Source organism: Ovis aries, chromosome 7, assembly GCF_016772045.2.
Source record: "Ovis aries strain OAR_USU_Benz2616 breed Rambouillet chromosome 7, ARS-UI_Ramb_v3.0, whole genome shotgun sequence".
NCBI lineage: Eukaryota > Metazoa > Chordata > Mammalia > Artiodactyla > Bovidae > Ovis > Ovis aries.
In genome coordinates, this window is record NC_056060.1 from 53,736,466 (window position 1) to 53,749,646 (window position 13,181).

The window sequence follows — 13,181 nt, forward strand, 5'->3', positions numbered from 1 at the left end:
TTGAATGAGTTGAAAATCTTATATTGAAAACCTCCTTTGAGATTTCCTTGTATACTTTTGCTCTAAATTGCTCTCTCTAAATTCTCAGGTGGTATCTACCTATCTTCAACCATGTTGCCTTTTGTACTTTTCTGTGTTGCCTTGTTTTTACGTGTAAAATGTTTCCTTTTAGTGAAAATTCTTTTTGCTGATCATTCAAAACTGGCAAGTAGACTCTGACTATGAATCAGAATCTACAGTTGTTATCTTCTGGGTTTATTTATTTATTTTTTATCATGAAGAAACTCTGAGCTCCTCCATAGTGGTTTTGCTCAGCCTGCCATTCGCTATCCACCTTTCATCACATGTTTTGCCACCTAGCTCTTTTTCCCACAGTCAGATAAGGAGTCCTATTGGTAGGAGCTGTCCACAACTAGTATACATGAATGAAAGGGGCAGTAGGGCCATGTTATCATTTTCTATCAGTTAGCAAATTCCCTGTGAATAGATTTCTCTTTCTACTTCATGTACTTCTATTTTCTTTTCCACTATGAAAACAGCAAATTTTCTTTTTTAGCTCCTCCATCAATTTTGTTTCTTCAAGTCAATTGTTTATAGTTCTGATTTTTGCCCCTTTGTCCCTGTCTCTCTGACAGGCTTTTTAAATCTTCTGGTTATTTCTTGAGAGAACCAACCACTGCATAAGCCATGGTTGGATTGGTGGGGCCTAGTTGCCTCCATTTATTATGCACATTTATGCTGTTTTCAGTTCTGATAAATATTTTTTCTGGAATGATCTTGAAGTTCCACAAATGTCCATACACTTCAAGGAGCTACTGTTCACTCTGACTTTAATTTTTTTCCCATATTCAACCTTGATATGTACAGAAGCTGACCTATTACATAAACACATCAACAGCCTTTGTGGTGAAGGTTATTTTGCAGGATCTTGACTAGGATACCATTTATTAGATTGATAGACATTCTCTTCACACTTCCCTCCTCTGTAACATTCTGTGATTTATTTGTCTCAAGTTCAAACAGTCTAATGTATCTTCTCTAATTTTATACCTTGATTTATTCTTTATGTGCCACCTCTTAAATGGGTAGAAACTTAAAAATTTTCTTTTTAATCAGAATATAGTTGCTTTTACAATGTGGTGTTAGTTTCTGCTGTATAGCAAATTGAATCAGCTACACTCACTCACTCTCTCTCTCTCTCTCTCTCTCTCTCTCTCTCTCTTTCTCTCTCTCCCCTTTTTTTGGATTTCCTTCCCATTTAGGCCACCACAGCCCTAAGTAGAGTTCCCTGTGCTATACAGTAGATTCTCATTAGTTGTGTATTTTATACACAGTAGCGTGTATATGTCAATCCCTATCTCCCAATTTATTCCACCCCTCTGTTTCTCCCTTGGTATTCAGATGTTTTCTATGTCTGTGTCTCTGTTTTGCAAAGAAGATTGTCTACACCATGTTTTTTCAGATACAACATATATGCATTAATACCTGGTATTTGTTTTCCTCTTTCTGATTTACTTCATTCACTCTGTATGACTCTCTAGATCCTTCCACATCTCTACAAATCACCCAGTTTCGTTCCTTTATATGGCTGACTGATATTCCATTGTATATATGTATGGCATCACTGACTCAATGGACGCGAGTTTGAGTAAGCTCCAGGAGTTGGTGATGGACAGGGAAGCCTGGCATGCTACAGTCCATGTGGTCACAAAGAGTTACACAACCAAGTGACTGAACTGACTGACTGACTGACTACATCTTCTTTATCCACTCCTCTGTTGATGAACATTTAGGTTATGTCTATCTCCTGGCTATTGTAAGTAGTGCCTTATTGAACACTGGGGTGCATGTGTCTTTTTGAATTATGCTTCTCTCTGGGTATATGCCCAGTAGTGGTGCTTCTGGGTCACATGGTAGTTTTATTTTTGTTTTGGGGTAGAAACCTATTTTTGTTCCTAAAGCCTTTGGATTTTCTCCTTTAATTCAGTTTTCATAGATTTTTTGTTCTTCATGGTTTAAATTTTTCTCAAACCATGGAAATTTGTTTACTCTGTATACTATATATATCATCTTTTGGGAAGGGGAAAAAGAAAAGTCATTGCCACTGCAAGGTCAGCAAAGCAGTATTTTTCTCACTGTCTATTTTTCTCCAATTCATGCTTAGTATTACTGGGTCACTTTGCTTTTGAGTAAACATGTTCCGTTTCTTTGAGTTGATATAAACATTTGTATTATTTGGATCCCCATATAGCTACTTCTGTATTTTTTTCCCCTCCTGTTTTGAATTCTCCTCTCCCCCCAACTACAGTATTTCTAATACTAGGTAGGAGCGTGTTATATCCTTGAATCATTTTTCTTTTTCTTTCTTTTTTTTGAGAAATTAGACACATGATAAACTTCTAACCTAGGTATTGCTTATCTGTTGAAAATCCACAATGTGTGAAAAATAGAAAGTGCACCCTAGCCTGTCTTTCTGTGGGTCCCGGTGTGAAGCGCACCCAGTGGCCTGGTGTGTCTGCCAGTTGAAAGGTACACGCCCGTGTATTAGGATGACATGATGTTTTTGGTAGAAAGGAAAATCACTCTGCTTGGTTGTTTTTCTGCTTTATAATGGTTTTCAGTCCTTCAAGATTTTCTACAGATCCTCTCTTCTCCTTCCGCCTGTGCTCGCCTCATGTTCTGTCTTTTGATTTCTTCCTGGAAGATGTCCTTCCTTTAAATCTTGCAGTACCACAGCTGCCTGTTCTTTACATGCGTTTGTCTCTATCTGAATACTTTGTGTCCACTTTCTTTCATTGCTAATTGATTTTAAAGTCAACCTTCTAGAGGTATAATTTTCAGATACTAAAACTGTTCAATTTTAAGTGGAAAATTTGATGTTTTAAAATATACAGTTATATAGCTACAGCAAACACGAAAAAAAGAAAAGCATTTCCATCATTCTGAGAAAGTTGTCCAATTCTGCTAATTGACCAGTACATACATATATATATATGTGTGTGTGTGTGTGTGTGTGTATGTGTATATATATATATATATATATATATATATATATTCTTTTTTTTTCCTAAAGCGATTACTGATTTCTCTCTCTTTTTTTTCTTTATCAAATAGTCTTCATCTTCCTAGAGAAACTGCCTGTGTTCCTTCTTCTCTCCATCTCAGTGTTATAAACACATCTTCATTTTCAATTATTCCATCTGAGTTCCCTTGAGATTCTCTTTTCCCGCATGAGACTCTCCTGAGTTGATTGGGGTATATTTTACCTGTTCTGATGCTGCTTTCCTCTTCAGTGTTCTGAGCCCTGAACACATGTGCTTGCCTGTTCTAATCATTTTATGGTCTTCAGGAGCTTGGTCTTCAACAGTTTTATGGTCTTTAGTAGTTTCTTAAAACACAAATTATACAAAATTTTGCTCCTTTTCCCCCTCAATAAGATCAGTGATTAACTTGTTGTATTTTTTTTTCAGTTTTATTTATTTTTTTACTTTATAATATTGCATTGGTTTTGCCATACATTGGCGTGAATCCACCATAGGTGTACATGTGTTCCCCATCCTGAACCCCCCTCCCTCCTCCCACCCCATCCCATCCCTCTGCATCATCTCAGTGCACCAGCCCCGAGTACCCTGTATCATGCATCAAACCTGGACTGGAATTTTGTTTCACATATGATAATATACATGTTTCAATGCCATTCTCCCATATCATCCCACCCTGCCCTCTCCCACAGAGTCCAAAAGACTATTCTATACATCTGTGTCTTTAAAAAGAGTTTTTTTTTAAATTTACTACATATTTTATTCCTTTTATTTCCATATCCATTTCCATTATGCATGGTTTTTGTAAATATTACCTGCCCCTGAGTGAAAAGTATCTGGCAGTAGTTAATCTCTGCCTCCCTTGTCAGAATTTTACTCCATCTTTGTATTTCTGGGTCCAGATCTTAAAATTTTACTTATTCTTTTTTCTAAAATAATATTTTTATTTTTCTTACAGCAAGCTTTTTATTTTTAAAGAGAATTTAAAAAATCTTGAGTTTTTTCCTTCCTATTGTTGCAGTTCCCAAAGCATACATATTTATGTGTTTACCACTGACTCAGTGCTGTGTCGAATGCTTTAATTCCTAAGCGTGATGAAGTGCTGAGGAAAGACAGTAGACACGGGAGGCAAACAAATTCAAAATGTGGGAATTCAAATAACTTCCATCCTGAATTCTAATCATGAAGCCTTGATATCTAATTTCCTTCAGTTCCAATTTCTTCTTTTATAAAATGCAAATGATACCTTTTAGGACATTGAAATAGTAAAAACTAGAACTAGTATATGTAAATGTTGATTATAAATAAATTTACCTATAAAAGATAATCTATATAAAACATTGAACAGCATATCTGGCCCATAGAAGGTGTTTGTTAAATGGTCACTTTTAATTATATCAGCAAATTAGTTCTTTGGATTTAAGTTTATTTTCCAGTGAAAAATAACAATGATCATATACATAGTCTCTTGTACCTAGTGTCACAGCTGATTTTTCTCTTCTTCCAGAGTTTTACAGATTTTCTTTATATTTATTTCTTGGGTTCATTTTTCACCAGAAATTCTAGGCTTCTAGAAAGCAAAACAGCTTCACCAAATCTTTGCTTCAGATTTTCTCTTTCTTGCCTCCCTTGACTTCCATTTTTTCTTTCCTTTTGAAGGTTTCCAGCTTTGCGCTGCCTTTTCTCTTTACCAAGTGGCCTTGATCCTTTGCCTTTCACTGGTGGAGGTCTGAGAGAATGCGAGGAAGAAACAGATAAAAATGAAGTCTCAGCATATCCAGTCCTCCCCAGTTTATGACTTTTCTTGTCGCACTCAAGTTTTTCTGTCTTCTTATGAAAGCAAAATCACTAGGCTCTTTTCTCACACTGTTGCCTCCAAATCTTCCTCCTATCATTGACCATTTTGCCTTTTTCCCAGTTAAATTTCTTAGTTTAGAAAACCCACAGCAAACCATGAGTGTTATCATTACTGTCTTATATTGAATAAATAAGACAATTAGGATTTGAAAGTGGCAAATAAAATGAACAAGCATATCTGGGTTTCACATGAGTCCTATTATAGGACTTTTCCTACCTGGCCAGTAGGTGTATCTAATTCAGTTTTTCTCAAATCTGGCTAAGCATGATAATCACCGAGGGAGATTTTAAGCAGTAGTTAATGTCCAAGATAAGTCATATTAAGTGATTCAGAATCACTGAGACTCTGGCCCAGGTCTCAGTGCTTTTAAAGCCTCCCTCAGTGATTCTATTGTACAGACCAGGTTAAGAAACATTGCTGTAATGAACCATCTAGTCCTAAATTGCTTTTATATTAAAATTCAATTTCTTGGTTTGAAACCAAAGAAATAATTTTCAAAATTATTTATATATATATATATATATATAAATATATATATATATAAAATATATATATTCTGCAATGGAATTGTTTCTCTAACAGGACAAAAAACAAGTAAAAACATTGTTCCAGGTTGAGAGTATGGAGATCTACCTAGCCAGGATGGAGATCTACCTAACCAGTATCCTTTGGACTGCATATCAGCCCACAAGGCCATCATTTGAAAACCCTTAGCCTAGGAGTAGTGGACAGCAGTGCATGGTGTGCAGTGAACACATTACAGCAGTGTTTGGACACTTATTTATCCCTACAGGTCACGGGTCATTGGGGCAGGATGCAGACAATAGCAGTTCCTGGCCAATCGTCTCAATAATCTAGTACTGTATAAACATTTCCATTTTCAGTGTATGAATTCTTGTGAAAAATGTTGAGAAACATTGGACTAAGAATAAGAATTTAAGTTGGTTTTGTCACCGTAGACATGGCTACAGACTGTGCACACACACACACTGCAGCTGATAATCCCCTGAACAATTTGCAGCACCTTTAAAATGTTTTTGCACATTTATCCATTCATTGTTTCTGCATTCTTTTATTTCCCTTTCTTCCCAGTGTTTATTTGGTAAATCTTTCTGAAAAGGTACGTAATTAAAAATTAATCCACAACTGGTTGTAACAGGAGATACTAAACCAAGGAATCGTTTCTGTCACTGTTACTCGGATTTCTCCTGTTTCTCGTGGGGTACTAGCCTTGCTGATATATACTTTGTACAATAGAAGCGTTTCTACCGAGTGGAATACATTTTCACATTCAGCTTGCCACCTGCTTGTAGCAGATTCCCTGGAGGAATGTGCACACCCGGGGTCAATAATTCTCACCTCATTTCATGCGTATAATGAATTGCTGTTGGGTGTAGTTTTGGGGTATGAGTGAATTTCAGCTGTGTTCTCTAGGGAAGCTTACCTAGAACTAGATCCTGCCATTTCAAATGATATTTGTCTTCATTAATCTTCACTCTTGCCCCATTTGTCCTAAACAGTTAACATGACCAAAATAGCTTAATGGTGCCTGTTTGCTGGCAGGCTGGGTAAGACTGAAACACACATATATTCTTCAGACAATTTTACCTGTAAATCTAAGTAATATTAAATCTTTTCTTTTTGTAGATTTTTTTTCTTAGCTTTTCTTTTATTATCTTTTTGGTAATTTGGTACCAAAACTGATGCTGTCTTCCTATTTTATTTTTATAAGACAAGAAGCATGTGTGAAAAAGAGCCACCAGACAGTCTCTTGAAATCTAAACCAGTCTGAAAATTTCTGTTTTATTCAACAAGGATTTAATGAGCTCCAGCTATCTTCTAGGTAGTTGTTTTACTAGATTAAAAGTTCTTGGGGTCAGGGAGAATGTGCTAATCACCTTCATAGTTCACCTCTAAAACAGTGCTTGAGATATAGTAGGCCTTAGAGTAGGTAGTTTAATGATAAACTGAAGGACTGGAGAATACAAAAGAAGTACATAAAGGTTAATTGTCCTTAAGGAGTATAGCAATCTCTTTGTAGAGAAGGTAACTCCCTGAACAGGAAACATTACATACATTGTATATTTTAATGTTCTTAACTATCACTGTGAGGTAAGTGGTATTATCTTCATCTAGAGACAAATAACAAGGTTCAGAGAGGTGAAGAAACTTATACAGGTCACAGGATGTATTAGTGGAAGAGCATTTTAAAATTTCAACTACAGTTCATAGAGAAAGGCAGTATCAACATTTGATTTTTTTCCTTTAACTTCCCAGTTTTCAGATTAATAGGGTGATGTCCTGGCAACCTCCAGTGGGAACCAATAGTTTGTTTGTAAAACAACACTGTTAATTCATTAATTCTAACAAATACATTTCTGTTTCATTCAGTTGTTGTTCAGTTGCTATGTCATGTCTGACTCTTGGCAACTCTATGTACTGCAGCACACCAGAGTTCCCTGTCCTTAGCGATCTCCCAGAGTTTGCTTGAACTCACATCCGTTGAGTTAGTGTTGTCATTCAACCATCCCATCCTCTGTCGCCTCCTTCTCCTATTGCTCTGACACTTTCCCAGCATCAGGGTCTTTTCCAGCGAACCAGCTATTCACGTCAGGTGGCCGAAGTAATAGAGCTTCAGTATCAGTCCTTTCAATGAATATTCAGGATTGATTTGTTTTAGGATTGATTGGTTTGATCTCCTTGCTGTCCAAGGGACTCTCAAAGTCTTCATCAGCACCACCATTTGAAAGCATCAATTCTTCAGCACTCAGCCTTCTTTCTGGTCCAACTCTCATATCTGTAAATGACTACAGGAAAAACCACAGCTTCGACTATACAGACTTCTGTTGGCAAAGCAGTGTCTCTGCTTTTAAATATACTTTCTAGGTTTATCATTGCTTTTCTTCCAAGGAGCAAGCATCTTTTAATTTCATAGCTGCAGTCACCATGCCCAGTGCTTTTGGAGCCCAAGAAAATAAAATGTCACTGGTCCATTTTCCCCCTTCTATTTGCCATGAAGTGATAGGACCAGATGCCATGATCTTAGTTTTGAGAATGTTGAGTTTTAAGCCAGCTTTTTCACTCTTCTCTTTTACCTTCATCAAGAGGCTCTTTAATTCCTCTTCTCTTTCTGCCATTAGCATGATATCCTCTGCACATCTGAGGTTGTTGATATTTCTCTGGGCAATCTTAATTCCAGCTTGTGCTTCATCCAGTCCAGAATTTCACATAATGTACTCTGCATAAAAATTAAATAAGCAGGGTGACAATATACAGCCTTGTCATTCTCCTTTTCCAATTTTTAACCAGTCAGTTGTTCCATGTCCAGTTCCAACTGTTGCTTCTTGACCTGCATACAGGTTTCTCAGGACACAGGTAATGTGGTTTGATATTCCCATCTCATTAAGAATTTTCCACAGTTTGTTGTGATTCACACAGTCAAAGCATTCTCATAGTCAGTGAAGCAGAAATAGATTTTTTTTTCCTGGAACTCCCTTGCTTTCTCTATGATCCAAGATGTTGGCAATTTGATGTCTGATTTCTCTGCCTTTTCTAAACCCAGCTTGAACATCTGGAAGTGCTTGGTTCACATACTATTGAAGTCTAACTTGAAGGATTTTGAGCATAACCTTGCTACTATGTGAAATGAGCAGTGTTGCACAGCAGTTTGAGCATTCTTTGGCATTGCCTTTCTTTGAGATTGGAGTGAAAACTGATCTTTTCCAGTCCTGTGGCCACTGCTGAGTTTTCCTGAGTGCAGCACTTTAGCCATATCATCTCTTAGGATTTTAAATAGCTCAGCTAGAATTACATCACCTCCACTAACTTTGTTAATAATAATGTTTCCTAAGGGCCACACACTCCAGGATGAGTGTGAAGATCATTTCATCTAGATGAGTGACCATACCATCATGATTGTCTGGGTCATTAATTGCAGATAACAATATAATCCCTAACCATAAAGCACACCATTCTTGCACTTTACTTTTCACTGATATATATCCTGGATATCTCCTGTACATAGAAATATTCCTCATTACTTTCTTCATAATTTTTTGAAAATCTTTTCAAACTTATGTTGAAGTTATAATAACAGTAAAAGAAAAACAAGACAGAAAACCTCCTATATTCCCATATTTTCTTCACCCAAGTGCCCCAATTATTACTTTAGCTCATATGCTTCATCAACCATAGTGTCCATCATATCTTCCTTCCCTCCTCCTTCCCTTCCTTCCTTCTTTCCTTTCTCATTGAAGTATAGTTGCTGTAGAATAGGATATGTTACAGGTATACAGTATAATGGTTCATAATTTTAAAGGTTATAGTACATTTATGGTTATTATAAAATATAGACTATATTCTCTGTGTTGCACAATATATCCTTGTAGTTTATTTTATACCTAGTAGTTTGTACCTCTAACTCCCCTACCCATTTACGTTCCTCTCTGTTACGTTTTCCCTACTGGTAACCACTAGTTTGTTCTCTGTTTCTATCTCCTTCTTATTTGTTAGGTTCACTAACTTGTTGTATTTTTAAAATTCCACATATAAGTGATATCATATAGTAATTTGTCTTTCTTTGGCTGGCTTATTTCACTTAGCATAGTGCCCTCCAAGTCTATGTGAGGCATATTTGGCTCTAATGTTCATCTTGAGGGAGACTTTTACAAGTCTTGGCATCTTTAGTGGTATCTGAGTGCTGACCATAGAACTTTTTTTTTTTTGGAGATTCTAACTAATCAAGAAGTGTGTGTCCGTGGCAGAGAAAGTAAGCATGGTGTGAAGGATGCTTTCCTAGAGGAGTTTCTGAAGCAGTGGAAGTTAGTTTGCCTTTTTGAGTGTGTAATGGTGGACTTGTCATTCTCCCCTCTGTCTGCCTCTTGATCCACTCAGCACTGGATCTGACATGAATTCTAGAGCTTTCGAACTCAGAGATTTCTGGAAAGCTTTTGGCTTCCAGGATATTTCTGCAACATTCAAATGTCACATAAAATAATACAAATTCATTCCACACCTTAAGCTCTTCTTTAGAAATTAACCCAATACAATATTCTTCTGTGTATGTAGTGTGATACCAATACAGCCTATAAATTTATACAACCTCTGTTGTCAGTGTCTGTTTTTGTTAGTTTTGTCATTTGGGCCACAGAGCCCTGAGGATCCCAGTGCTAATTAATAGTGTCTGAAACCAGTAGATCTTCTTATTATCATTGTAACAGCCTTGCTCTTTAAAAAAATTTTTTTTAATGGAGTATAGTTGCTTTCCAATGTTATGTTATTTTCTGCGGTATAGCAAAGTGGATCAGGTATACATATGTCCCCTCTTTTTGGGATTGCCCTTCCATTTAGGTCACCACAGAGCACTGAGTAGCATTCCCTGTGCTATATAGCAGGTTCTCACTAGTTATATGTTTTATACATGGTAGTGTGTATATGTCAATCCCAGTTTCCCAATTTATCCCACCCACCCTTCCCCACTTGGTGTCCATATGTTTTTCTTTGTGTTTGTGTCTCTCTCTGTCTGCTTTGCAAACAGGTTCATCTGTAACATTTTTCTAGAGTCCATTAGTTCAGTTCAGTCACTTAGTCGTGTCCCACTCTTTGCACACCAGGCCTCCCTGTCCATCACCAACTCCCGGAGTCCACCCAAACCCATGTTCATTGAATCAGTGATGCCATTCAATCATCTCATCCTCTGTTGTCCCCTTCTCTTCCTGCCCTTAATCTTTCCCAGCATCAGGGTCTTTGTACATGGACATGCATTAATATACATTTTTTTTTCTCCTTTTTGACTTCAGTCACTCAGTCGTGTCCGACTCTTTGTGACCCCATGAGCCACAGCACACCAGGCCTCCCTGTCCATCACCAGCTCACAGAGTCCACCCAAACCCATGTCCGTTGAGTCGGTGATGCCATCCAACCACCTCACCCTCTATCATCCCCTTCTCCTCCTGCCCTCAAACTTTCCTAGCATCAGGGTCTTTTCAAATGAGTCAGCTCTTCACGTGAGTTGGCCAAAGTATTGGAACTGCAGCTTCAAAATCAGTCCTACCAATGAACACCCAGGGCTGATCTCCTTTAGGATGGACTAGTTGGATCTCCTTGTAGTCCAAGGGACTCTCAAGAGTCTTCTCCAACACCACAGTTCAAAAGCATCAATTCTTTGGCATTCATTATAGTCCAACTCTCACATCCATACATGACTACTGGAAAAACCATAGCCTTGACTAGATGGACCTTTGTTGGCAAAGTAATGTCTCTGTTTTTTAATATGCTGTCTAGGTTGCTAATAACTTTCCTTACAAGGAGTAAGCATCTTGTAATTTCATGGCTGCAATCACCATCTACAGTGATTTTGGAGCCCAGAAAAATAAAGTCAGCCACTGTTTCCACTGTTTCCCCATCTATTTGCCATGAAGTGATGGGACTAGATGCCATGATCTTAGTTTTTTGAATGTTGAGCTTTAAGCCAACTTTTTCACCCTCCTCTTTCACTTTCATCAAGAGGCTGCTTGATTCTTTTTCACTTTCTGCCTTAAGCATGGCATTATCTGCATATCTGAGGTTTTTGGTATTTCTCCTGGCAATCTTGATTCCAGCTTATGTTTCATCCAGCTCAGCATTTCTCATGATGTACTCTGCACGTTGCTCTTAAATAATAATTTCAGTTTGACTCCATTCAGAACCTCCATACTTATTCTGGAAGGTTTGGTTAGCCACCTAGAAGTTGGCTCTTCATTTATGTCAGTATTTTTTCTAAAAGGAAATATATTGAGAGAAACATCATCTCTCTGCACCACTAGCAACCCCCTCCTGTCCTTCTCTAGGTAAGTGGCTGTCAATACTTGGGACATCCATAGTGAGGATGCATTATCCCCAAACTGGCCAAAGAAAACCCAAGGGATACCTCAAACAGACATGAAAAATTCAAATCCTGCTGTGAGCTCACAACTGTTTTGGAATTCAGGGTCACAAAAGGCTAATTAGGCTTTGTGGTAAAGAGAAAGTAACGACACCTAATGTGTGACTGGTGGGTTACCGTCTGCAAACACAGTTAAATTCCCTGTGCACAATGAATCTGTTACCCAGTACAAACTTGTTCTGCTCGTCGCATGATAGGCCAGTGAATCTGAGAGACCAAGTGTTGTGGCAAGGAAGAAACTTTAACTGGGGAGCTGGCAGCCCAAGAAAATGGCAGGGCTCAAAAAATTACCATCTTATTGGGGTCTGGATGCCAGCTTCTTTTATAGATTAGAGATGAGGGGGTCTTGAGGAAAGCCAAGTAAGAAGCCCATTAATCTTGCAAACATCTCCTAGAATGGGAAGCCTCAGGCAAGGGATGTGTTAATTTCTTTCTTCCTGCCATCTACAGGTGGACAGGGTTCTGAACCAGGCACTTTAGTTTAACAGTCACACAGAGGGGCAGGATTCTCTGAGGCAAACCGTTCTGTGTGATTATAATAACAAAAGCAATGAAAAACAAGTCAAAGAAACAGTTCCAACATGGAGTCAGAACTGGCTTCCACCCTGCAACAAATCCAGTCCCAAGAGGCTAATAAATTGGCACTCTGTTTTGTTAGGTGGACAAATAAACATGGCAGATAGGAATATGGGTGTCAGAACCAGACCAATTTGTGTTCATAGGCCTCTCACATTTACTGAGTGTGTGACTTTGCACAGTTTTACTAGATCTCAGATCCTCACCTGATGGAGTGGTCCATATGCAAGATCTTAGCCCCCTTCTCAGGAATCAAACCTGGTGACCTGGATGAAAACCAGGAATCCTAGTTGCTAGTCCACCAAGCACTAAGCCTAGCAGCAAAGCACTTTCCCGCACTTGAAAGCAAAGAATGCTTCAAGGAGGCAGAAACTGTAAAAATGGGTACAAATTTTATTTGGAAAGACATAGCACAATGAATGTGAGAGCACACAGGGAAAGAGTTTATTTATTCAAATCAGATGCTAGGTAGGAATACACACCCAAGCATATGGAGGAAAGCATAGGGGCATCCTCTCTAGTGAAGAGAGCAGTAAAGAGGTGATTTTTAAGTCATTTATGTAGGACTGTCCTTCCAGATCTTTGTTTACATTTGGCCAATATCTTGGTGTTTTGTGCTTTTTTCCTTACACCTGACTGTTCCTAGGACCCTCCCCAACGTGCCCCATGTGCAACTTTTTGCTAAGACGGATCCCACTGCAGAGGCCTGTGGGTGCATATCCATGCTTATTATATGGTGGCACCCCTCCTTTTCTGACCCCCTAAGATGATTGGATGGCATCAC